The 25,803-nt window shown below is 41.7% G+C and overlaps 1 long non-coding RNA gene across 1 annotated transcript in view; it reads right to left on the reverse strand.

The window, feature by feature from the left end:
* LOC109928767 overlaps nt 1-21,458 on the reverse strand; it is a 79,217-nt gene extending 57,759 nt beyond the window's left edge. Inside the window, exons 1-2 of the long non-coding RNA XR_007262609.1 lie at nt 21,355-21,458; nt 197-258 (exon numbers count right to left, since the gene is read on the reverse strand). This is a non-coding gene — a long non-coding RNA (uncharacterized LOC109928767). The remainder of the gene's footprint in view (nt 1-196; nt 259-21,354) is intronic.
* Nucleotides 21,459-25,803: the final 4,345 nt, after the last annotated feature.

Here is a 25,803-nt window from a genome sequence, read left to right on the forward strand (position 1 = left end):
TTTCAACTCTTTTACAAGATGTCACTTTTTCATTTGATTTCAATGTCTTACAGCAATACTTGATCATTCGAAAATAATGCAGAGTCACAAGTAAAACATTCACCATAAATTACATGTGACCTTGGACAATGGTGTATGTTTATATTCCCAATTCACCGTCTTAGACAGGTTCTGGGTTGATAAAATCCAGGCTTACCTCCACACAGCAGCGAACAAAACCAGACTGGAGATTTCTGTCAAGATTGGACTGTCGATTTCCTAAGGGAAGGAAAGGAAATGTTGAGAGTCCCATTTGTTTAAAAGCATCAAGTATTCCCATTCCTTTGGAAAAGAAGCAACATTGCTCTTTGAAAGGTATCTTTTCAGCGATCAAAGAACCTGAGCTTGAGGACTTTCGGGGAATTTACAATTGTGTGTGTTGCCTTTTTTAAAAATCATTTCAATAGATATTTAAGCAGGGCTGGCCATGCAGTGAAAGCCACTCTTTCACACTGTTTGGTCAATTCCACAGCACTGGGCCACAAAATAAATGGCAACTATTTAGAAATTACAATTCACTCATGCTTATTTTTGGGACTGTGCAATCCTGTTACAAAGATTTCAAGCCACATGGTAAAGTTTAAATCTCAAGACAAATCCTTTTCTTGACAGTAGTTTATTCACAGATGCAGTTTTATGCAACTCTTCCTCCTACCGACCGACCACATCAGCATCCCAGCAGTGCCTTTTACATATGTGTGAAAATACTTAATCAACCAATACAACTGAAACAACATTTACAATCTTTTCATTCTGCTGTATCAACAGTACCCACTTACAGCCAAAGACAAGATGTGTCTCTGGCAAAGTTTACACTCCGGCCAGCCGAGTGCTATCGCACCAGCAAGTTGCGGGTCATTGTGTATCTCAATTTCAAGTTGCAATAAGGTCAAACCACAAACAAGACTGTTGGTATGAGAAACATGGTAATGCAGTGTCATTAGCTCATCACAATTTTTTGTTGCAGAAGGTAATATTTCAGGAAATACAAAACTTCCAAATCTAGGATGATGTCCTACTGCCCTCCATGACCTTATCTGTTGTGAATTTCACCTTAAGTGCGTGATGCTGCTTTTCCTCTCATAAATTATACATTGACCAGTTTCCAAGTTTCCAAAACTAACTGCTTGCATTCGATACTGTTATTTTTTTCACCTTTCCTGCAAACAGTAAATTTCAAAGAAGCGCACACGACCAACACATGGAGCTTTGTCAATGGCAAGTGAATAAACACCTTTGCTAAGCATCTTCATTGTAGGTTTACTCTCCAGATTTGCCATGACAGGAAGGCTCTCTACAGTATCAAGAGTTTTTTTTAAGTATAATTGAAGGTTGTGTTCAACACATCTCTCCAACTATTTATTATAAAGCTCCTGTGGACTATTCTTTCACATTTTGTTGACCTTCCATCCATCCTAAGGGTCGGAAGTGTGAATGTTTGCTGATGATTGCATAATGTTTCCCAACAGTCACAGCTCCTGAGATAATGAAGCAGTCTACATCCAGAGCTAGAAAATGTCCAGGCTTGGCCTGACAAGTGGGCAGTATACTTTTAAGCCACTCAAGTGCGGGGCGTGACCATCTCCAACAAAAGAGAATCTCACCACTGTTGCTTGAGATTTAGTGGCATTACCATTGAATCAGCAAGGATAGGTCATTAGCTAGGTACCTTGCAGTGTGTACCCTTCCTCTAGACTCTCCAAAGCCTACGCATCATCTACAAGGCACAAGTCAGGATTGGGATGGAATACTCTCCATTTGCCTGTATGGATGGAGCTCCAACACTCAAGAAACTTGGTACTAGCCAGGACAAAGTAGCCCCCTTGATTGGCACCCTATCCACAAACATTCACTCCTTCCACCACCAATGCATAGTCACAGCAGTGTGGACCAGCGCCATGGTAAACCACAGAAATTCACCAAAACACCTTTGATAGCACCTTCCAAATCTATGACCACCACCATCTGGAAGGATAAGGGAAGCTGACACATGGGAATAGGGCCACCTGCAAGTTCCTCTCCAAGCCACTCACCATCCTGACTTGGAAATATATCAAAGTTCCTTCAGTGAGTCAAAATCCTGGAACTCCCTCCCTCCCGTGTGGGTCAACCCACACGGACTGCAGTGGTTCAAAAAGGCAGTCCACCACCACCACCGACTCGAGGGCAGCTAGGGATGGGCAATAAATGCTGAACCCAGCCAGTGACTGCCATATCCATGAGAGAATCTTTGTAAACAAGGGGAGCGTGCTTGAATTTTATGAATGCAATCAACATGTTTCTGGTCTGTACACCAGAGCTAGGAGCAAAGTTGTTAATAAATAGCCCCGTCATCGCCTAGGCACCTTTGTTGTATTATGGCAAATGAAATGCAGAATGAAAGCATCAGAGCTGCAGCAAGGACTCTGACACTGTCTTGTATGTTTCACCACCTACATTGACACATCAGATCAAATTTGAGGGAGGAGAGTCCCTGTTGGTGTGAAACACATCAGCTATAACAAGTAGCACCCACACAGCAGGACGCATGCACTCAGTGGGATTCTGACATGGGCAATGTGGAACCACAAGGAAGGAAGGAACTATGTGCACCGCTCTCAGAATACAGAACATCGGTGACTTCCTGCATACGATACGGGAAATATTAAGATTGACAACTGCTATCAGGAAGGTGCTAGATACGAAAAAGCCCATGGCTGACGTCATCTTCACGTGTGCTGGCAATATTGCCCATGCTCTGCTTTTAGTTTGTATGTGTGGTTCTCGTGGCAGATTTAAGTATGGAGAAACTTTGTGAACTGTAGACATTTCATCTTTTGTTCCCTAAGGGGATTCATGCAGGACAATCACTTCTCGAGTGTCCTGACTGAAAACGACCTCCATCTTTCTCTTCCAATGGCATGTCAACCTCTGTGTCCCCACAGCTCATTCTGCTAGTCTCAGGAATGCATCTTACAATTCACATGGCAGGGAGTAAATTAAGTGTACGAGAATCCTTCAGGCAAAGTCCTTTAGCCCTGGCCACCTCACTCGCTGCAGACATAAGCAGACACTGGAGGCCAATGAACACTTGTACAGTCAGCATCTAACCTTTAAGTGGTGTTGGTGGTGAAGGTGCTTACTGTTGTTGAATACAGGGTCAGCTGTATGGGGATGAAACAGTGAACTCCGAAATGTTAACCAGCTTTACACACAAATCTGCATGCTCTACATAATTCCAGCACATGGAATTGTGTACGCACTAATGTCCTCAGCAAAACTGCATCCAGAATGGCCATTACCACCAAGATGCTCGCATACACCATAGATGTATCTTAATGCCAAAACTGTACTTGTTGCACCAAAAAACTGAATATCATAATAATACAATAATATTTCTTCCTGCAATCATCAAACGAACTGCTAGCACAAACTCACTTTCTCCTAACACGAGTTCCTTAAACTCCTTTTCCACAGCATTCCATTTGTGGAGATTTCCCATCATTGGCACTAAGCCACTTCACACTTCTACGATCTTACTGGATACTTTCTGAGAATGCTGCAGCTATTGTCGTTTCTTTTCTCTGAAATGACCTACTTTTCTCTCTGAAAGAAACCTTCACACTCAATATCCTTCTAGATGGTTCTGTCAATCTAAAAACACTGGTTCTATCTCTACCTCTCTATGTCATAGCTCACATTTTTGTGAGAGAGTAGCTCAATTATTTTTCTCTCATCCACCCCTTGTTTCTAAGGCACTGGATCATTCATCTCAAGAGTTTAAACAATGCAAACAAATGCCTTCAAATGCATGCAAACAAATCTCGAGACGACCTGTGACAATTCATAGAAGTCAAAAATGAAATTAAAACTATGCCTATTCTTCGTAAAACATGCAGCATAGAAATAACAATGAATTTTAAAGCTATCCACTTCAAAACTCGAACTTCCAAGTAATAATGTGAACATATCGTGAAGCTTCATCACAATAACTCATACCACCTGTTTTTACATTTCTACGTAACATTTTATGTACACTAACGTGTTAGTAATAATTATTAATTTTCTGTTTATTCTTTGCAGTTTTGTCATATTCAGTCTGATCTTCTGGTCTGCCATCCACCTTTGCATAACTAAATACTTCATCTTTAAGTCTGATACTAACTTAAACATTTTATTTTCCTATAGATGGAGGATTCCGACTCCTCACCCCACCACCTTACAATTTTAGTTTCTCATTGGAATGCATCTATTCCATGTATTCTGAAGTATCCCTCTGAAAGTCTACCACTGAATCTCTAACAGTCTACCTCAGAACCTAATGTATCAGTCCAGTTTAGCTAGCTTGGTTTTGAATGCTCTTTTAATTGCCCTTATTTAAGTTGTAAATACTGGGACCCACTCTTCTCTCCCTTAAACTGAATGTAAAATTCAATCATATTAGTCCAGGAGCACCTTCACGATGAGGTTATTACTTGATCTTATCTTGTTACAGAATACCAGTGGATTAGCGCAGCCTGCCATCCGGTTGGCTCCGGAATGTATTGTCCTAACAAACTGTCCCAAAAATATTTGATCAATTCCTTATTTAAGCTACCTTTGACTACCTGATTTTCTAGCTTACTGGACATTAAAATCTCCCGTGATTATCGTTGCATCTTTCTGACAAGTTCTCATTAATTCATTCGTTATACTTCATCCTACAACCTAGTTACTACAAGGGGGACTTTACACCACTCTGATAACTGACTTCTTGCCTTTATCATTAACATTCCTGAATTTAGGTCATCCTTCTCTATTATGCCTCTAATACCATCATTAGTTAACAGAGCCACCCCGCCAACATTTCAATGTTTCCTTACCCTCCAAAATGCTTTGTATCGTTTCATATTCAAGTTCCAATCCATATTATCCTGCAGCTGTATCTCTGTACTTACTTATTTCTATGTGTTCCATCAGTCCATTTGTTTTTTTCCCCCCAAATGCTATGTGCAGTCATATTGGCAGAGTCTTTAGATTAGTCTTTTTATTGCTTCATATCTTTTTCTCGATTTACTCTAGCTGGTGTACTTGCTATTCCTTTCTGTCTTGGCTTGTTTATCACTTCCTATATTAATACCTTTCGTCTCGCCTTACCTCTACTGCTTCATTTACTACATTTTTCTAAATGAGATCTTTTGCCCCAGATTATTTTGTCTGAAGCGTTCTCAACTGTAATGATCAGAACACTGGCTCCAGCAAGATTCATGTGCCGACAGCATCAGTGAAAAAGAAGGAGGAATGATTATCTGCAATTTTCCCAAAGGCAGTCTAGGAGTATTAAACACAATGCTATATCTTGGAGGTATGGATCTCTCAGTGGCCAAGAGGCTTACGGATAAGAACGTCCTTTTAAAATGTCACACAATATGTTTTGAGGGGGCTGTCAGTGGTTCCTCATGGGAAGCACTCTCGCTTCAGAATCAAAACTGTGAGGGTACAGTTCCTACATCAGAGACATCAGCACAAGATCTATCCTGGCACTCAAACGGCGATACTGAGGGATGCTACCCATCAGATGAGAGGCTAATCTTTCTTCTCAGGAGGATGCAAAAATCCCATGATATGTCTTCAAAGAACAGGAAGCAAGTTTTCCCTAGTGCCAATGTTCACATCTCAAGCAACATCACCGTAACAGATTTCCTGCTCATTACGACATTTCTCTTTGAGAGCTTGCTGCTTTCATCTCTTACGTTATAGCAGCAGCTACATTTCAAAACTACCTCTCTGGCAGGAAGACAAAATCGGGACACCCTACAGTTGTGAATGGTTCTACAGAAGTACAAGTCTTTTCATCGTTTTGAAACCAATAGCCAATCTATTGCTGCAAATACTCCGCAAATGGCCAACTTGACATCCTGACCCATCACCGAGTAATGTCGCATGAAATCCACAAATGAATATGAAGCTGGCTGAAGTCTTTAAGCTGTCACCACAAATAAACATCACAACCTCATCTACGTAACTAACAAATGCTGCACAATTTGAGCAGGTCAAAGATGATTGGAGCATGTTTCAAACAGGAAATGGTGAAATGGAATTCAAATGGGTTTGAAACACCTTTAGGAAAAAAGATGGCAGCAGTCTGGTTCCAGGAAGAAGTGTTCAGAAGTATGTTACAAGAAAGGATTCTCCCTTGGGTTATGATCGTTTTGAAAAGCCACTAATTTACTTTTATGTTGCATGACTTAATTTTCATCCTCTGGGTACACTTACTTCTACTTCTTACACCGTGCCTGGACATCATTCTGAGAGTTACAGCATGTGTGCTGCATTACAAACACATTCAATTTTTAATCACATTTCCACCACGTCAATGCAATAAGAAAATCTGCTTTCATTTGACTCAACTCACCTTGCCCATCTATTTCATTCAAAGAAATTATCAACTCCAAAAGCCAGAGCATTTCCTTACCCTAAGTATGGCTCCTCCAGACTTATTGACCCTGTTGCAATATTAACTCCTACTTTACATGCCAGTAGATCTCAGGCCTCCTACAGTCGAGTTTCACTCTTTTCTTAGTCACCAATTAACTAACTTGCTCATATCGTCTCCACTTGATCAATAACCAGCCTAATCTTGAAACAGCTGACTAACCTTGCTCAGCAAGGCTTTTCCTCACAATGTTTAACATCCAAGGGTGAAACTACTCATTCAAATTACATAAAGTCATCACTTTATTTGGTTTGAAGCATACATTAGGGAATGTGTCGTGTTATGGTAATGTTACAATGTTCATGATCACATTGTTAGGCACAGACTTCCTGCTGCATAGTCTGCATATGCACTTGTTGTTTTACCAAGCACTCCACTCTGCTGTCAACAATAGAGCTCCTCTTCTCTCCCCTCCTGTTTCCACACTATTTTTAATGTCCCTGATGCCCATTTCCACCACTAGGGACTCCTTCAGCTGAGTCTTTTTTTGCCCAATCTTGCCCTTGTTCCTGTTTATCATTATCAGTCTTGAGATTTGTCCCTTTTGCTGTTGTTCCCATTGCTGGTTTCGATTTTCAAAGTCCCTTCTGTCTGTCTTTCTCAAGCCAGAAATGCACAGTGTTCCACATGTTCAGTGCAGCACTTCAAAACCTAAGTTGCCATTTCCAAGCTTTTATTCAATAAATCTATTATTTAATAATATATGCCCAATCTCAAGGAGTCTCATTCTGAAGACATTGAGCTCCACGAGATAGTAGCTTCATTGAAATATGATCTTGGAGTCCCTGAAAGTTGAACACAACACTTTTCAGTCAACATCCATCACCATTCTTTCCGGTTATAGCCTGTCTCACCGGCAGGAGAAATCCACCAGAGGAGGATGCACAGGTGTATACTGTTGGGAAGGAATGGCCCTTGGAGTCCACAATGATGAGATTATAGACCTCATGAGGTTTCGTCACATCAGGTCAGACAATGGACATGGAGACAGCCTGATTGTCATCTATTATCCTCCCTCAGCTGATGAATCATAATGCTCCCTTTGAATACTACAGATTGGAAACAGTACTGAAGTTACCAAAGGCATAGAATATTCTCTAGTGGGGATGCATCATATCCAGCACAGAGTTACTTTGTGGCACCATTACTGACCAAGCAGACCAGCCCTGATGGAGAAAGTTGCTGGACTAAGCCCATAGCAGGTGGTGAGAGAACCAACACAAGGGAAGCTGCTGCCTAACTTAATCCTCACCAATCTAACTTTGTAGATGCATCAATCCCTGAACTACTGGCAAGTGTGATCCTTGCATAGTCCTTGTGGGCCTTCACACTGTGGTGACCCTCTATCTTGTTGTACTAACACCACACTAAATGGAATAGATTCAGTTCAGATCTAGCAACTAAAAACTAGGACCTACGAGGTGCTGTGGCCCACAGCAGCAGAATTAGATTCCATCACAATTTGTAACGTTAGGCCCAATATACCCCTCACTCTACTACGAAGCCAGAGGATCAGCCCAGGTTGAAAGAAGTGTGTAGGAGATCATGTCAGTAGCAATATCTGGTTTCAGCAAAAATCAGCAACCTGTTTGGTAGAACTGCGACATAGAACCACATTTATGCTGAACTACAGAATCGGCATTCCATGGATGGAGTTCAACAATCTCACAACCAGCATGCAGGTTCGAGCTCTGCAGTTATGACATTTCAGAATGCTGGTGGGTAATTGAACAAATAATGGCAGCAGGACAGTCTACGAACATCCCCATCCTCAATGATGGCGGGACCCAGCATAGGTGCTCAACACAAGATTGAAGCATTCACAAACAAAAATTGATGATCCATCTCGGTCTCCTGTTGAGGTCACTATTATAACTGACTGTACCAATTTGATTCACTCCCCAGGATATCCAAAAATGGTTGAGTGCGTTTGATACATAAAAATATGGGAGAGACAACATCCCATCTGTACTGAAGAAGTGATATGCCTTGGAGGTTGCCACACCTCTCATGGAGCTTTTCCCAGACAACGACAAAACTAATGTAATGTGCATAATTGTCCAGGGATATCCTTTCCACAGAAGGCTGTGGACATTCATTGTAGCCAATTACTGTTCTAATCAATCTACGCTTAATCATCAAAATAACAGAAGGTGCCATCGACAGTTCTATCAATTTGTAATTAGTCATTTAAAACTCACACACCAATACTCAATTATGATGATACCAGGATCATTCGACTTCAGTCTTCATCACAGCCTGTACAAATCATGGACAAATGAAGTGAAATCAAGAGATGAGGTAGAGGGACTGCCCTTGACATGAAGGCAGCATTTGACCAAGTGTGACACCAAGGAACCCAAGCAAAACTGAAGAGAACTGGGGAAACTGAATATTGCTGGAGTCATAGCTAACGTAGATATTTTTAATAACTTGTTTAGAGACATTACAACACACCTCTGGGGCTTGAACACAAGCCTTCTACATAGCTAATATAGTCTCCCAGGCCCAAACCCCCTTAAGCTGCTTCATCAATGACCTTCTATCTGTCAAGTCAGAAGTGGCATGTTCATGAATGACTGCACAATGTTCAGCAGCATTCACAACTCCTCAGATAATGAATTAGTTATGCCCATGTGCAGCAAAACCGAGACTAAGACTTCCATCAGCATCAGACTGGTAAGTAGCTAACTGAAACAAATTACAATAATTCCAGGCAAAACCAGCTTCAACAATAGCAAATCAACAATGTTACAATCAACAAATCCCCCATCATCAATATCCTGGGAGTTATCATTGACTAGAAATTTAAGTCGACCCGTCTACAAACCTGTGGTTCTTGGAGTAAGAGGCTGGGAATTCTGAAGTGAGTAACTCATCTCCTGACTGTCCAAAGCCTATTTACGAACAACAAAGCACAAGTCAGTAGTGCGAGGGAATACTGTCCACTTGCCAGGTTAAGCTCAGCTCCAATAACACAAGAAGCTTGACACCACCCAGGGCAAAGTAGCCCACTTGATTGGCACCGCATTCACAATCTTTAACATTCATTTTTCCCATCACTGATGCACAGTGACAGCAATGTACAAGATGCACTGCGGAGACGACATATGTTTATTTTTTTGGCAACCATAAGATGAAATCAAAGTTGGACTACTTAACAAATGAAATACAAGTTGAGTTTTGATTCTTAAAATAAAGTGTTTCGTATTTTTGAGCTGTGCAATACAATGTTGCTTTTTTGAAGCCTTGAGGGGGAGAACGAGAGACTGAACAGCACGGAAGGTCTTTTGAGTTAAAGACATTCTGCCCAATGGCAGCTCTCTGATTGGATAAACTGCAAAGTATCACAGTTGTAAATACCAGGGCAGCAGAGAAAGAAACATCCAGGCCCTGAAAGTGCAAGGGAGAGATGAATCGGTCACTTGTTCCACAACACAGAAAAGCCAAGAACGCTCCAAAGAAAGATTTCTAACACTGTGACTTAGGTCCACTTGATTCACTGTCAAGTTGAAGAACAACCACAAGACTCCAGACACTAACTTGCTGTCAGTGTAAATAATAAAAAAAAATGGCTGAGACATAATTTAACACACCTTTGAAATGTGAACTTATGATTTTGGAATTATAATCATCTTGTCTTTATATTGTTTCTCCACCCTTGTCACCAATGTCTTTTATCTGTCTTAAACAGGAGTGCTGGTGTGCTTGAACACTTTGAAGGAGTATAATTTAGGTAGCTTTGTGGTAACTTAGAAATCTTTCCCTGCTTTTCAGATGAATTTATGAGTGTTAAAATAAAGAGACTTTTTTCTCTGTTAGTGATCAAACGAGGTGGGAATTGTTTTTGTCCTGAGAGCAGTCAGTTAGGCAAATTTTAGTCGCTGTGGTAGTCTCATTGGGATTGATCCATTTTGAGATGGCTTATGAAAAAGTAGGGTATGATTATTATCGTACTCTTCCCAGACAAGTGATAAGAACAGCAACATCTCTTCAAGGTTCTGAGGCTTCTCCAGCAGCAACTGCCACAACCTCCACCACCTTGAAGGACAAGGGCAGCAAAGACATGGGAGCACCACCACCTGTTAGTTCCCCTCCAAGCCACTTACCATCCTGACATCATCCACCGCATCTAGGTCAAAATGCAAGAGTTCCACAGCTTCAAACTCACATGGCCTCCAACATTCAATTAATAGGTTTAAGAAAGCAACTCAACAAAGCTTCCAAAAGACAATGTGGTATGAGCAACAAACGCTGGACTTGCCAGCAGTGCTCACATCCAATGAGTGAATGTGTTTTTCTGAAACAGATTGCATCTGGTAGCTGCGTATACACATGGAAATGCTTGGGTCTGATTTTGGTCCACTATATATCGCTTGCTTTGTAGTCGAATTTATGCTGCTGCTTACCAAATTAAACAGAGAGGTTGCTGAACGTACTTGGATATGGATATCATTTCCTGTAAACTGGAGGACGGATTCATGGCGTAACGACGACATATGAATACACAGAAGGCCCCAAGGTCGTGAAGCAAGGATTCTTTATTCCTCAGGTCATTTCAAACAGCAACAGAAATTGAGAAACAAGGAAATTTTCATAGAATCCCTACCGTGTGGAAACAGGCCATTTGGCCCAACAAGTCCATACTGACTCTCTGAAGGGCATCTCACCTAGAACCCTCCCCACTACCTTACCCCTGTAACCCTGCATTTCCCATGGCTAATCCACCTAACCTACACATCCCTGAACACTACAGGCAATTTAGCATGGCCAATCCACCTAACCTGCACATCTTTGGATGTAGGAGGAAACCGGGGCAACCGGAGGAAACCCACGCAGACATGGGGAGAATGTGCAAACTTCACACAGACAGTCGCCTGAGGCTGGAATTGAACCTGGATTCCTGTGCTGTGAGGCAGTAGTGCTAACCGCTGAGCCACTGTGCCGCCACTAATATTTGCACTATGTTCAGAGAATGACCATAAAGTGTGCATAGGAATTCCTGTCTCTCTGCCTGCCTGATTTCTCTCTTTGTCAGCCCTACTCCCTATCACAGACACAGGTTTTTTCAAAGACAGTCCATTAGACTATTCCGGCTACTTACCCTCAACATTGCCACCTCCTGGTGGACGTCCCAGAGAATTGCTCAGCTCCCTTGCTTGGTGTCTCCATCACCATTGGCAAAGTGTGCTGTAATAGGTGGCATCTTTACATCATCATTGGGGATAGCCAAAACAACTTAAGATGCTGACCATTATGTAAATCTGAGGTGCGCCAGATCTTTTTTTAAAAAAATTTATCACTACGAGACCAAAGGAGATCATAGATTTCTCACCTTTTTAGCCAAACTTGGTTATTAATTGCATAACCCACGCCATGGGATCTTCCATGTCTAAACTTCCACTTCGTTTTACCACACGCTATTCCCAGAATGCGCTACCAAGTGGATATCTGCTTAAACAGGGCATCCCTGATTAAGCTGTCATTTGAATGGCTGCCGTGCACTCGGACAATCCAGCCCTCCCTCCCATCGGCATAGTAACGGTACAGCAGTCACAAAGTCATGCTGCCCACAGAACATCACCGACACAGCTGGTGCATCCTCGCACAAACAACCCATGTTCCTCGGGTGGCATTCAATGTACCAGCTGCACCAGTCAGGCAGCTACCAAACAGTGGCAGAGGGTAGCTCTGGAATTACAGTTTGCTGATCTCCACTCTGCTCTTTTGGCCTGTCCCTGTGGAGCCCGTTGTAGTGGTTACGGTCAATAACCCTCCCTGCCCCGACTCCCTGTAGCCTACCATGTCCTCCCAGCTTGCTCTGCATCCCCCCAGCGCCCCCCACAACTCCATTCTCCTTGAGCTAGCCCGATCTCTGCCCTTATCCCTGAGAGAGATACCATGATGGTCGTGATTGGCACCTGCCAACCTACGTACAGAGAAAGGCTGCATGCCTGCTGATTGTGCCCTGAGAATGTAATGCCAGTGTCTTGTCTGGAGGCCATTTCGACAAAGCGGTGTGCTGAGTACCACACGGAGTTCATCTGACTTCCCTTGTCGAGTTTTCCCAAATCGAGTCTGTTTGCCAAGTTTGCTAAGATTGGAGGCTGAATATTAATGACCTGAGTTGGTGTTAACAAGGCACTTATCAAATCAATAACAAACATCAATCAGCATCTTCCTACCTAACAAGAATCTCACAAAGCCACTTGCAGCAGAGATCTCACCCTCCAAGAGCAGCTAGCCATTTAGTGGATGACAGCTGCTCATTGCAAACAGTGCCACCAGGGAGGTGGACATCAATCTTTGAGGGCTAGGGTTGTTGAGGCACCAGGGTTACAGGTCAGTGATATTGGGAATGGGGTCACAGGGAAAGGGAGGTCAGCAGGATTTCTCTCTGCAGGTCCATCTTCCTGATACTGAGTCTTCCAATTGCCTTTAAACAAACACCTCAACCCCTCACCCCAACCACCGCCTACTGTGGAAGTCTGAAAGTCTGACAGGCATTCCATTATTCGACACTGAATGAGCCATGGGCTGGATCCATTCAGTGGGCAATTATTCACTTAATGGCCTCAATTCATGGTGATGATGGAGTGAGAGTGACATCCATGGGCCTTCTAGCCACAGCCTTAATCATGATTAGGGAGTCGGTGGGGTCCCCGCTTGCCCAATTACCTAACAGCTGCTACTTAAAGAGTTATGGAGCAAAGGATTGAATTCCACTCCACGGAGCTGTCCACTTGTTTCAGTAGACATTCTGTCACAATGCGCAGCAGTGAGTTGTCTAAACCAACATTCCTCACCAAGCCAACATCACAAGAAACAGACAAATGAGACATTGCTGCTCATGGATTCCTGCGAAAGCAAAATAAAATTGCATTCCGAAATAACATCAAAGCCATGTTAGGAGCATGACACTAAACTCACATGACTGCTGAAGATCAAATGGGCATTCCCAAAATATGGACATTGATTTCATGGACCCAGCTTGTTTCCATTATTTTAGCAATAAACATCATCTGTTATGAAGGTCGGCCCATTACATTTTAATGCAAAAAATGGGTAAAATTAGAATCTTTTTAAGAGCCCTTTCTGTAAATCTCCTATTTCATACTCGCAAATTGTAGGGAATATTTGAAGCACATTATGCGAGTGATTTAAATGTACAAGTAGATTTATTTTACAAAGCACTTGATATATATGAGCATCACAATTACACATAGGTTGCTTGCCATTAAATGCCCTTGGCTTCTTGCCTTTATAACAGGCTGATGAAACAAATAGTTGGAACGGTGAAAAATACCTGTTATATCCTTGGCAGGCACAGATGACAGTCAAATCAGTCACCGAGATTGTCAAACATCCTCCAAATCTTCCTTTCTACCACTCACCCTTCCTTCGAGACCCTCTTTATAACCAAGCTCTTGGTCACCCATTTGGTCACTCTTCCTTGTTTTCTTCCAAGCACTTTTTTTCCCCAATATTGAGAATAACACATGAATGTAAGTCATTGAATATCTCTTACTTGATAATGTTTATGCTGAACAGCAATACCAACCTAAGGGACTCCTGATCAACCTGTGTAGCAATTTTTAAACAGTGTGATAGGTTGCTAGCCCAGAAATCCTCTGAAATTGACTACATCCCATGATTTATTAACATTTCTGTCTTTTATCTCATCAGTACCTCAGCATGGTGTAATTAAGTGCTGGACTGTGGCTGCAGTAACACCTTGCCCCTTTCATTTTGCTGAAAAACCTGTCCTTTGTTATTTAAAATAGGATTCAACCCAAAGTATTCCCTCACCCTCAATCATTCAACAACTTCCACCTTGAACAAAATCGGCACAGTCAGTTGTCTCTGGTTCTAAATTACTACAACTGTACAGCTTTTTCCTATTCTAAACCATTCCACATTTGTAACCTTTGACCATGCTGCTATAACGCTCACCTCCTTTACCCATCTTCCTGGAACGCCACCACTTATGGCTTACATACACTCTTCCGCCTCACCATCCCTCAGTTCTTTTGCCAAAGCAACCCTGTTCCTCGAGTGATATGGGATTTAGCAATGAATTTTAACTGCCACTTGCATTGATCCGGTGGCAATTGAACAAAGTCAGCAATTTTTCCAGGAATTCAAGTCCCACGGCAGGAGGTGCAGAGACATTGCCCATACTGGTGTCTAAGAGGAAAAATTGCACCCCTTTCAAAAACATGAGGCAGCGACCAGGGACGAGCTGTGAAAATGGTGCAAACATGGAAGTTCTTGAATTGGCAAACAGAAGTATAAAAGTTTCAGAACTTCTCTGTAGTTCAACATAGCATTATTGTATTCTGGGGAAATCATATTCATGACAAAGAAATCAAAGCTACCCTTCAGCTTGCCAGGTGCTTACTCAGATGTAACCGTATTCATGCACTGGGGAGGACATCAGCAAGTTGATCGATAAATAACAGAGCATGCAGCTTTAACACAAAAACAAAACTGTGTGAACAATAGGCTCTGGGCCACTTAAATTCAAGCACTTTAAAAACTCAACCCAATCTCTCTTCAATACTGCCTGGCAACCAGTTAAAAAGTGATGCCGCACAGAGTCGAGAGAGAGACAGGACGCCTGTCAAATCTACTAGCTGTGAAAAGAAAGTTAAAAATATCAAGGAGAATTGGGAGGTTTGAAGAAATATTTGCCAACAAAATGATGACCAAACGCTGTCTATGTTTTGTGCTGGTAATAGCTAACATTTCACATCAGCCATTTTGAAAACTGATCACACCCACTGTGATCTCCAGCATTTGTTGTTTTCAGAACAGAATCTTCAAGAATGGGCAATTAATCCGATTATGTGCTGATGGAAGTGAAAGCTTTGAAACATGCGTTGTAAAGGTTTGAGAATAGATGCAGGATTCAGCAGTACATATTGGTGCGTTATCAGTTAAATTGGCAGTACAGCGTAATCAGTTGCATTTCTCACCACAGTAAGATTACCTCCAGTAGAAATCAGCCTCACTCAACTCTGCTTAGTTTGCAACATGTCCCCCAAGCCTTGGAGTGTACAGCTTCTAAAAAAAACAATAATTACCATTGCCCTTCACTGACATCTTGCTGCAAGAATCCTACACATGTCCAAGACTGTTTGACTCAAAGTCAAAACATCTTTGGAATTGCTGTGCTCTTTAGTGAGGTGTTTGGTGAGGTTTATTTGTCCTATCTGTTATTAACATCTATGTTCAATCAGCCTGTCTGATCCCATAATATTGGTCTCACTGGCACAGAGCTCTCTATTAAAACAGAGCACTTGCTGCGCATCAGAAGAACCAAATTTGTACTGGTCCACCAACCTCATCATCCACTCCCAATCACGGACTCCGAAAAATGAACTATGCTCAACAGATAGTTTGATTTGATTTATTATTGTCATGCGTACTGACATACAGTGAAAAGTATTGTTTTGCTCACTAACCACACAAATCATACCTTACGTAAGTACATCAGAATGCAGAATATAGTTTTACTGCTACAGAGAATGTGCAGAGAAAGATCAACTCTAAGCTGTTCTTCTTTCTGACATCATTTAAATGCACCTGATTTCTACAAGACAGGAGCCAAATGGTATTTCTGTTGACTATTCTGAAACATGGAGCTGTAGCTGGTAGTATTAGATACTAGTACGCTGACTATAACTGTCCACAGGACATAGTAATAATAGTCAAGTCAATCATTATTTGTGGGCTAAAAATTACAGTGAAGATCTTCTCTTGATTCTCTGTTGACAAGGCTCACAAGTATTTGGAAGATTCCTCTCCTTCACCAGCAACCAAGCCAGATCAGCCTCAGATTGTGACACTGTGAATCAGTCAAAATATATGCTTTACATCATCATAATTGGGTATCTCTCAGTGGAAATGTTATTTCTTCTCATCTTGCATTTCAACAAATACAAAAGTACCCTTGGGCACTCTGTCATTGCAAGTAAAGGGCAGAGCCATCATTGAAGCACATTCTATTACTAATTTGAATGTCAGGCTGAATTTCTTCTCCCTTTCAACTCTTTGTTGATTCTTTCACTGCACACAACACTAACATTTTTGTGTTTAAAAATGAGCTTTCTTTCTTGTGAACATTGGCACATGCAAGAATTACAGAAGTAGCCTGTGACCTTTTAACATGCCCTATTTTCCCAGCACTAGTATGACCAGATATTCCTGTGAATATCTTCCATGTATCCTATAACCTGGAGTGCATCTTTTTTTCCCAATATCCAGGTAAATAAAAATAAAGAAGCATAACAGAGAACAGAGTATTGCCTACACCACCTTCAGGAACATATCATGCGCTGTCATGTTTTTGAAAGGTGATTTGAGTAGCCTAAAGACAGGCCTGAAATCAACAGATAATTACACTTTACCACCAGCTGCAGACTAACACAGCACATACTGTTAAGATCACAGTGAAGAGCAATCAACATAATAAGAAATTCAGTCTCCAAGTTATGAATTACCTCATTAATTTTTTAACTTTAAAATGAACCTTTATTTTTTAACAATCAAACAATACCATTATTACTAACCAAACACTATATTTTGCAAACGCTTTTGCTTTCGACTCCAAAACCAAACCTGACTATTTCCAGTTCTACTTTTATTTCCACCAAGGAGTTCCCCTTATACATTATTTCACTTCTCCTGAGACCCAAAAAAAGGTGTGCCACAACTCTGAAGAATTCACTTTGAATTTCTTAGTACTTTCCTGCGCTCTACTATATAGATTTCTTGGCAAGATCACTTTCTAACTCTCAAGTACGGTATGATTATGGACACCCCAGTTCAAGTATGGTTCTCATTGAATTCTTGCCTGATTCTCTGATAGCACTGTCAGTGGTCCCAACACATTCTCTCTCTCTCTCTCTCTGTTCATCTCAAAAGTTGCTCCTAAATTGACTTCAACTGCCTTTGTGTGAAGTCACAGACATAAGGGAGGCAACGGCCTGGTCATATTATTGCTGGACCATTAATCCAGAGACCCATGTCACGTTCTGGGGACTTGGGTTCAAAACCTGTCATGACACATGGTGGCATTTGAATTCAATGAAATAAACCTAGACTTAAGAGACTGACGATTGTTGGAAAAACCTTTATTCCTGTAGGGAAGGAAACTACTGTCCATACATGATTTGGCTTACATGTGACTCCAGACCCACTGCAATGTGGTTGATTCAACTACCCTCTGGGCAATTAGGGATCAGCAATAAGTGCTGGCCTCGCCAGTGGTGCTAGGAACAACAACAACACACAAATAAAAGGATTATGTGTCCACAGCAATGTAGCATGGCTGGAATATTTGATTAAGAAATTTAAACTCATCACTTCCAACACTAAGAAACCTTAGATTCCAGCATCCACAGTTCTTTCATTTTTATTCCCCTTAAAATAAAACCTTACCTTTGATTGGAGAAATATATGGATACTTCAATATCTGCCCTTGTTTACCAGTTGCTTTCAACCCAGTCTTCAAACTAGGGAAATTTCATAAATGATATACACACCAAAGAGAGTCAAGTATAATCTTATCAAAATCCTTGGTCCCATTGAGAAGCTACAAGAGGGTCATTTGATGCTGTTTTTTTGTTTTCAAATCTCTAACTGGTAACCCCTCAAAGTAAACACGAACCATGAACTGTAATTATCTTAGGGCTGTTTATCAGTTTCTCAAACCCGGTAGCTTCAATTTTCTTACATTTAAAAAAAGATCAATTCCTAATTTTGAAATTATATTCCCAAAACACATGAATTGTAAAATTTACTTATTCGTACAACATCAGGCTCCTGAATCCCTACAGGGAGAAAATTCTGGATTTAGCCAGAGAAGAGCACAACTTCTCACTGGGGATGGAGACCCAGTAAGCTTAATTGTCATGATCTCCACTGCTGTCTCATCACCACCACTATTAACTCAAGCTGTTATCCATCTTTGACACCAAATTTCTTTTCTTTCGTTCACTTTTGGCACCAATGGCACCCAGCAAGCCAGTCACAAAGAGACCGGTGCCAGAATCCCTCGGCTACACCTTCACCTTTGAGGAGTAGGACAGCGAACCCTCAGGAGGTTGCTACGACAAAGCCTGGGACTAGGGACTGCGCCTGTATGAGCTCAGAGAATTTCACCTTGGGAGGTTACATGTCAGGGGAACAATCTGGCCCGCGCGTCACTGACACATTCCAAAGTAGGTCAGGGAACCGCCAGGCAGGAAGGTAGCGAACTGCATATTCGTGGCCATGAAAGACTTCTCCAAATTACAGATACAGGCAGAGTCGCTTGGTTAGCTGGAGAGAAAGCATGGAGCAAATGCTTTCAGTGCTGTGCTGGTCCTGGTGTGCCTGAGACTGTTATCTTCAAAGACAGGCTGGTGATCACCCGGATAAGCCAGGTCCAGCACATTCCGTGCCCACCAGTTGTGTGCACAGACCTGCGCTAGCTGTAAGTGCTCAGCAGCAATGCCAAGATGTGGGCAGGGGCAAGTCTGGGGAGCTTGGCCCCGCTCCAAGTGTCCCTTCCCCTCAGGGAGACAGGGTGATGCCAGCAGGCAGCAGGGAGGAGAAGCGACAGTCTGCCTTGTCAAATGCTTCTTCTCAAAATGCTCCAGAGGTGCCCCTTCCACTTGCCTGTGACCCCAAAGCCTGCAGCTGTTCAACTGGTGAGCTTGCATCTGGGCAGGAGATGCATGACACCTCTAGGTCCCTCCAGACCCAAGGAGATCCCGGGGATGACTGCCCAAGTCTTGGAATGGACATACCAAGAGCAGGCTCCCTTCCCTACAGCTGAGGGTAAACACAATGTGCAGGGAGTACGGAGAGTGGAGAGTTCACATACCTCTGCAGGGAAAGGTTCACTTGAACAGCTTTTTGAGGGACTGAATTGCTAATCAAGGCTGGGAAATGTACAAAGGGCAGCTCACATGTCCACTCTCCCCCATAGTGCAGTGTTCGCTGAGAAAACAGCTGCACAAAGTGGAGCCTCTTCGAAGTTCAACACTGACCTCAAGGATGCTCAATCATTTCAGTCAACACTCATTCTGAAACACTGAAGGGTAACCCGTGATGGGAAGGTCAAAAGGAGACTTCTAAGGATTCTTCTGAACTTGCTATCTATTATGAGCGATTTCACTATGATATTCAGATGTGATATGCTGATGGATACCTAAAGCATTAACTAACCTTAGCACCATGCAATGTTAGTGCACTGTCTCACTGACAGTGCTTTTACCCGGAGATAGGACATGTGATACATTAAAAATGGAATCCTCACAAAAATATCATGTGCACAATTACGTGGATAATGCAACATTTATTCAGCAACACAAAAGGTCAAGAACTGCGAAACTAATAAGGTTCCATATGCCATCTGCACTAAGCAGGGGCTTTTTTGCCACATTACCATCAGAATCGTAAGCTGTTTAATGAAGTCCAAACCCAGCTCATGCATCCTGGAAGCTGGTTTCATGACGTTATCTGTGTGTCTCAGGCTCAGTGATGCATTGCTGTGTTGTGGTCTCTTGGATAGCTCTCCTGACCGACGTCTGGATCCTCAGTCTGATCTCCATTCTCAGAAGGTTGGTGCAATTCCCTGGCTTTGTCTACATTCAGGAAATTCCTGTCTTTGTAGGCTCCAGTTGTGAAAGGTGCCACAGTGCTCCCCACAATTACAAGCTGTCTGCCTTACTCTCTGCACGAGGTAAGCAGTACCTGGTGTCAGTGCGTATGTGTGTTTGGGCTAAAAAAGCATTGTTAATTATACTTGAAGGCTGGAAGCCTCCAAGTAAGCTGTGAAATTCCCTAATTCCAAAAAAGAAAGCATGCTTAGAGCCATAGGTTGCATCCCATGGAGATACACAGATGCATGGGTGTCCCTGCATTCAAAGTGGCCTGGCAGAAACATGCAGGTTGTTCATAACCCTTAGCTCTAAAGGCTGAAGCAATGACAGTTTTGGTCTGAGATGATGTGTTGAAGCTGGTGATTTGCTGATGCTAACTTGCATCGATGGCAGGTAAAGGAGAATAGTGGCCATGGAGCTTGTCGGGACTTTGACTGGGGCAAGCAATCACTGAGCTACAGCTGCCAGGTACCCAGTCTGATTTACACGCCAGGTATTTGTGCCACCCAGAGAGGAGAGGAGAGGGGAGGATTGGAAGAGGCATTTAAATCAGTTCAACTGGGACTTTAATGAGATGTAGACGCAGAGCAATGAGATGGTTGCCACTCAATAACGAGATTCTGAATTTGCCATTTTCTGCTTGAGGGAATTATTGGGAACATTTTTGCAACAACAAGAATCTGATCTTTCCATTCCCATTGTATTTGCCCACATTTCTCGCCATTATTTAAACCACACCAGGGAAGGGAAATTTCCAGCCACTGTGTTTAATGGCAATTAGGGGTAGGTAACACGTCCTGGCCAATGCAAAAATAATTGTCCACAAAACTCTCACAATAAAATGATCCTTTTAATAATATATTAAATATTATTGATTCCCAGTCAACCTCTCTGGCCCAAAAAGTGAACAATTCACTGTTTAGAAAGCGAACTTTTGCTCGAGATTTTATGCCACATTTAGTTTTATTTAAGAAAGAACCTTTTTCTTACTTTTCCTAGCCCTCAACTTTTTTTTCAACCGAACATTGTTGCTTTTTTTTCCTTCTGTACTCCATATGACATTAAATTCATCCACTCAAGTACATTTTTTCATTAATTTCTCCCTAGTACCACATACCAAAGCTACAGATATGCCCACTTAGCTTGACCAGTATCACTCAATGGTTTCTAACACTACACTATTGCAAGCAAGCTTTAGTTCATTACCTTCATTGGTGACTGCATTCCCAATTTCCCTCCTCAGCCTCACAAGGTTGAAGAATGCTGTCTCAATTTGTAAGCACGTGATCATTAGAACCCAGAGCTGTCACCTGCACGCCCAGAATAGTGAAAATGTGAATATGAACCAAGAGCCATTCTGTTCATTGCTAGATTACCAGGGAATATGGACCTGCAATGAGAACAAATCCATTGGAAGGTGAATGGAAGACAAGAGGTCTTAGATTGTCAGTGCTTACATAGACAGAGAATAAAAAATAAGCTTTGCATAAAGTGCCAGCTTATGATGGGCTGATAAATTATTCTAAGTGTGCTTGACTGCCATCAGAAATGACTCACGTAGATACTGCTCGCCTTAAGCAACAACAGTACACTGTATCACCAAGTCATTTATTTTTAAATAGCCGCCCTGATATTACTGACTCAGAAGGATGCAACTTGGAAACAGGGTCTGTACACATATTAATATCGATTAAAGCACATTTCAACTGCAAGCCTTACTTCCTCATGCATTCAAACGTTTTTTTTCTGCCTAGTAGTTACGGGACAACTAATGCAGCATCTGCCTCATAACCAGAGGGTGACTGGTCCACTCCCTGTCCATGTTCTAAGTGTAGATCAGATAAGAGATACAGGCAAAATGTTCCAGTTGAAGTAAACCAAGTAAATTTATGCAAAGTTTAATTTATACATAAAGCACAAACTATTATTCTAAAAAGTAGCTTTATTTCATTTTGGTCCCTGTATTAGAATCCTGTCTTGTCTCATTTTATCAATTATGATATGAAAGACAGTAAATCACTACTATATTCAGCTATTTTTTTTCTTCTGTGCAGAAAAGATATAAATGGGAAACGCATCAGTGAATAATGTGATTGATTGGGGGAGCATTTTGGAGATTCCAGCTAATTAACTCTAGCAGTTAGAGTAAACAATTGGAAATAGTACAGATACAGGAAATGAGGAAAAAATATAAATACACAATGTAAGCGGAAAGTATTTGACACATGGGCTTATAGGATGACATTCTGCATAGTTGGGGATAAAAGAGGAAACTCGCGCATAACATCAAACAGAGAAGGTCACAATATTTCAATCACATCATTACAGCAGATGGTAGATAGCGAAACACTCGTTGAAGGGGAAGATTGATGGAAGTAGTCGGAGGGAAGCAGATGTGAAAATGGATGACTGATAGAATGGACTGGATACAGTTGACCTTTGTGGAATGACTAAGAATTGGACACACAGAGGTGGAAATCGCTGGCAGTTAACCTTCTGGGAAGAAGGTGACATTACTGAACAAATGAACAGCAGCAATATAAAGGTGAAGATGAAAGAGAGGGAGAAAAATATGTGACTAAAAATGATAAAGACAAGAGAGGATAATTAAAGAATTTGATCTCGCTGGGTTAGCATGCTGCAAATCATGGCTTGCTATTCCAGGAAGCATTACAACAGCTGAAGATTTTTAAAAGCATGCAGAATTCTCCAATTCATATGCAGATTGACAGAAAGCACAGACCAGGCTTCTATACTTAACAAGAGTTACTACTTATTGCAAATGAATGTACTCTAACTACAGGTAAGAACCATCAGCATACACCGAACTAGTTAAAACTATAGCCTCCTTATAGACTACCCCCACTACACACACATACAGACAGACAAGGACTGGAAAAAATAAATTGGTGTTATGGGTGGAGGGAAAGACTGAGAAAGCAATTCAGTGTTCCCTGTTCACAGCGCTTGCTGAGATCATTCTCGTACTGATCAAAATATTGCTTCTTGATCGTCCTTCTCTGGATGCTTTCACTGATTTGCAGGAGACTACAGGGTGACTAGCTCACACTTGTAAAGATCTCTGATTTATTAATTTCAAGTTACAGCTTGCAGCAACTGAAGGAGTGACAAATTGGTTTTCTTCAAACTTAAATTGCATTATGTGCAGAGAACCAAGACAGATCCTGAGCTTGAAGAGATCTGATGGTTCTCCTATCTTGTTCAGAGCCCTAAACTGTTCAGCTACTTGGGAAAGAACGTCATCATTGCTGGAAGGCAGAAGACCTTAGTCATTGGTAACTGGTCATTCACGGACTAATTAGCTTCCGGTTGCCCGATAATCTCCAGTCGTACGCATCTATAAACCATCCACTACTGGTAAAACCAGCAACTGCTTTTTTTTTTTTAATTCATTTAGGAGATGTGGGTGTCACTGGCTAGGCCAGCATTTATTTCCCATCCCTGATTGCCCAGAGTGAAGTTTAAGAGTCAAACACATTGCTATGGGTCTGAAATCATATGTGGACCAGACCAGGTAAGGATGGCAATTTCCTTTGCTGAAGGACATCAGTGAACCAGATGGGTTTTTCCAACGTTTGACAATGGATTCATGGTCATCATTAGACATCTAATTCTACATTTTTATTGAATCAAATACCACTATCTGCCGTGATGGGATTCAAACCGGCTCATAAAGGCATGGAGTCATTGAGAAAGCAGTTTTACAGACCCAGAGACACAGCCACACAGAGCGCAACCGTGTAAATTTACAACAGATTCGGGAAGTATTGTAACCATAAGCGGCCAAGTAGGATTAGGGATAATATATCTCGTATTAAAAATTACTGAAATTTTGTTCCTAATAAAGTTTTTTGGTACCGGCTTATGCTCGTATTGATGTGACCGCTTTGGTATTGTGGGGCATCCGGACAAATTCGTTCATAACATTCTGGTTGGAGTTATCTGCAACTTGTTTAAAGAGGAACCAGGCAACAGGGAAATGTCCTCAGGCGGCTTGGGACACCAGCTGTCCTCTCAAATTCCTGATCCCTCACAAACCATGCTGGCCACGCCAGAGCCCGGGAGAATCCGACCTGTTAACTCAGTTTGTCTTTCCACACATTCTGCCTGACCTGCTGAATGCTTCCAGCACTTTCCATTCGAGGTTTCGAGCAACTACAGAATTTTGTGTTGAAGAACCATCTTTGCATGTATTAGAGGCCAGAATCATGCATCCACTCAATTTAAATTTATTTATTCTATTACCAGAAAGGAAACCAGAAAAGAGTCTGCTGAGCCATCACAAATGTTAAACCATAATCGGACCAGTTGTTTTCGTGAAATACACAAATCATTTTGCAAATGAAATCCAAACCTGCTCCTAAGACTGCTGACAACACCAGACTAAGACATTAATGAATGGACCCCTTGCATGACCTGGTACCAGCAACGTGACTAGTTAGGATATGCCAAATTAACTGGTGCTCAGTGTGCTAAGGGGAACCAGTTAGCTCAGTTGGATAGGCGGTCTGAGTGTTGATCAATCGAGCATCACCAGCACAGGGTTCAATCCCTATTCCATGCTCTGTTGCTGTGCCCTCTTAGTTCTAAAAGATTACAGCAATTTTCCATAGTTAAGCAAATAATCACCAAGGCCCTGCCTCCAGGCAGAAAAGTGGAGGAAAAAGAAGCAAAATAATTAATTCCATGTTTGCACCTTGAAGTATTTATCCAATTATCATTTGAATTTCACCAGTAAATCTGTTTCCAGCACCCTTTCAGGCAGTGCATTCCAGATCACAACTCACTGCTTAATGTTTACTCAAATTGCAGTTGACTCTTGTGCCAGTAATCCTAAATCTGTCTCTTCTGGTTACCAACTGTTCACCACTGTCACTTCTTATTTAACAGACATTGCAATGCGTAAGTCTACCCCATTTTCTCAGCACCAAAATAACTGTTCAGGTGTAGGATAAGCACATAAATAAATACACCCCCCCATTTTTTTCAGTGAACAAATACATATTGATGGCTACATTTACATTAGGAATCAGCCTCAACTTTTCAACTCAAAACTATATCTTTAGGTTATGTCTGTCAACATATTACGTTACTGTACACCCACAGAAATATGGTGGGCTTCCATTGAACTGCCCTCTGAAATGGCCTAGCAGGTTATTTAGCCGAGAATAAACAAGGAAAACTAACCCAGCCAGCAATTCCCACATTCCATGAACAAATTTAAAAAAACTCACGTCAAATGGGATCACACAGGCGGCACGAGATAGTTAACTATGGACAGAAAAGGATCCTCTGGCAAAAAGAACTAAGCACAAAGCTGGTTTCACACTAAAGTCATAACGTTTGTCCATTCATTAGATAACTGCTGCAGTAAGTGAACTTGGTGTTAAAAAAAGGTAGCGCAGGAATGGAGAGGAGAAAGATGATGATGCTCAAGGCCATGAGAACAGAAACAAGATTAGGCCCAGTGGCTTGAGAAACCTGTATCAAAATGGGCTCTCAAAAATCATCAGGACAATTTCTCCATTACCAGAGATATAAAAGAATATGTCTGTACATATTTAAATGCGCCAAATCAAACCCTGACTTCAGCAAATCATTTAGAGGATAAACATTTTAAATTAAGTTTCAAAT

This window comes from Rhincodon typus, chromosome 8 (genome assembly GCF_021869965.1).
Source record: "Rhincodon typus isolate 14 chromosome 8, sRhiTyp1.1, whole genome shotgun sequence".
Taxonomy (NCBI): Eukaryota; Metazoa; Chordata; class Chondrichthyes; order Orectolobiformes; family Rhincodontidae; genus Rhincodon; species Rhincodon typus.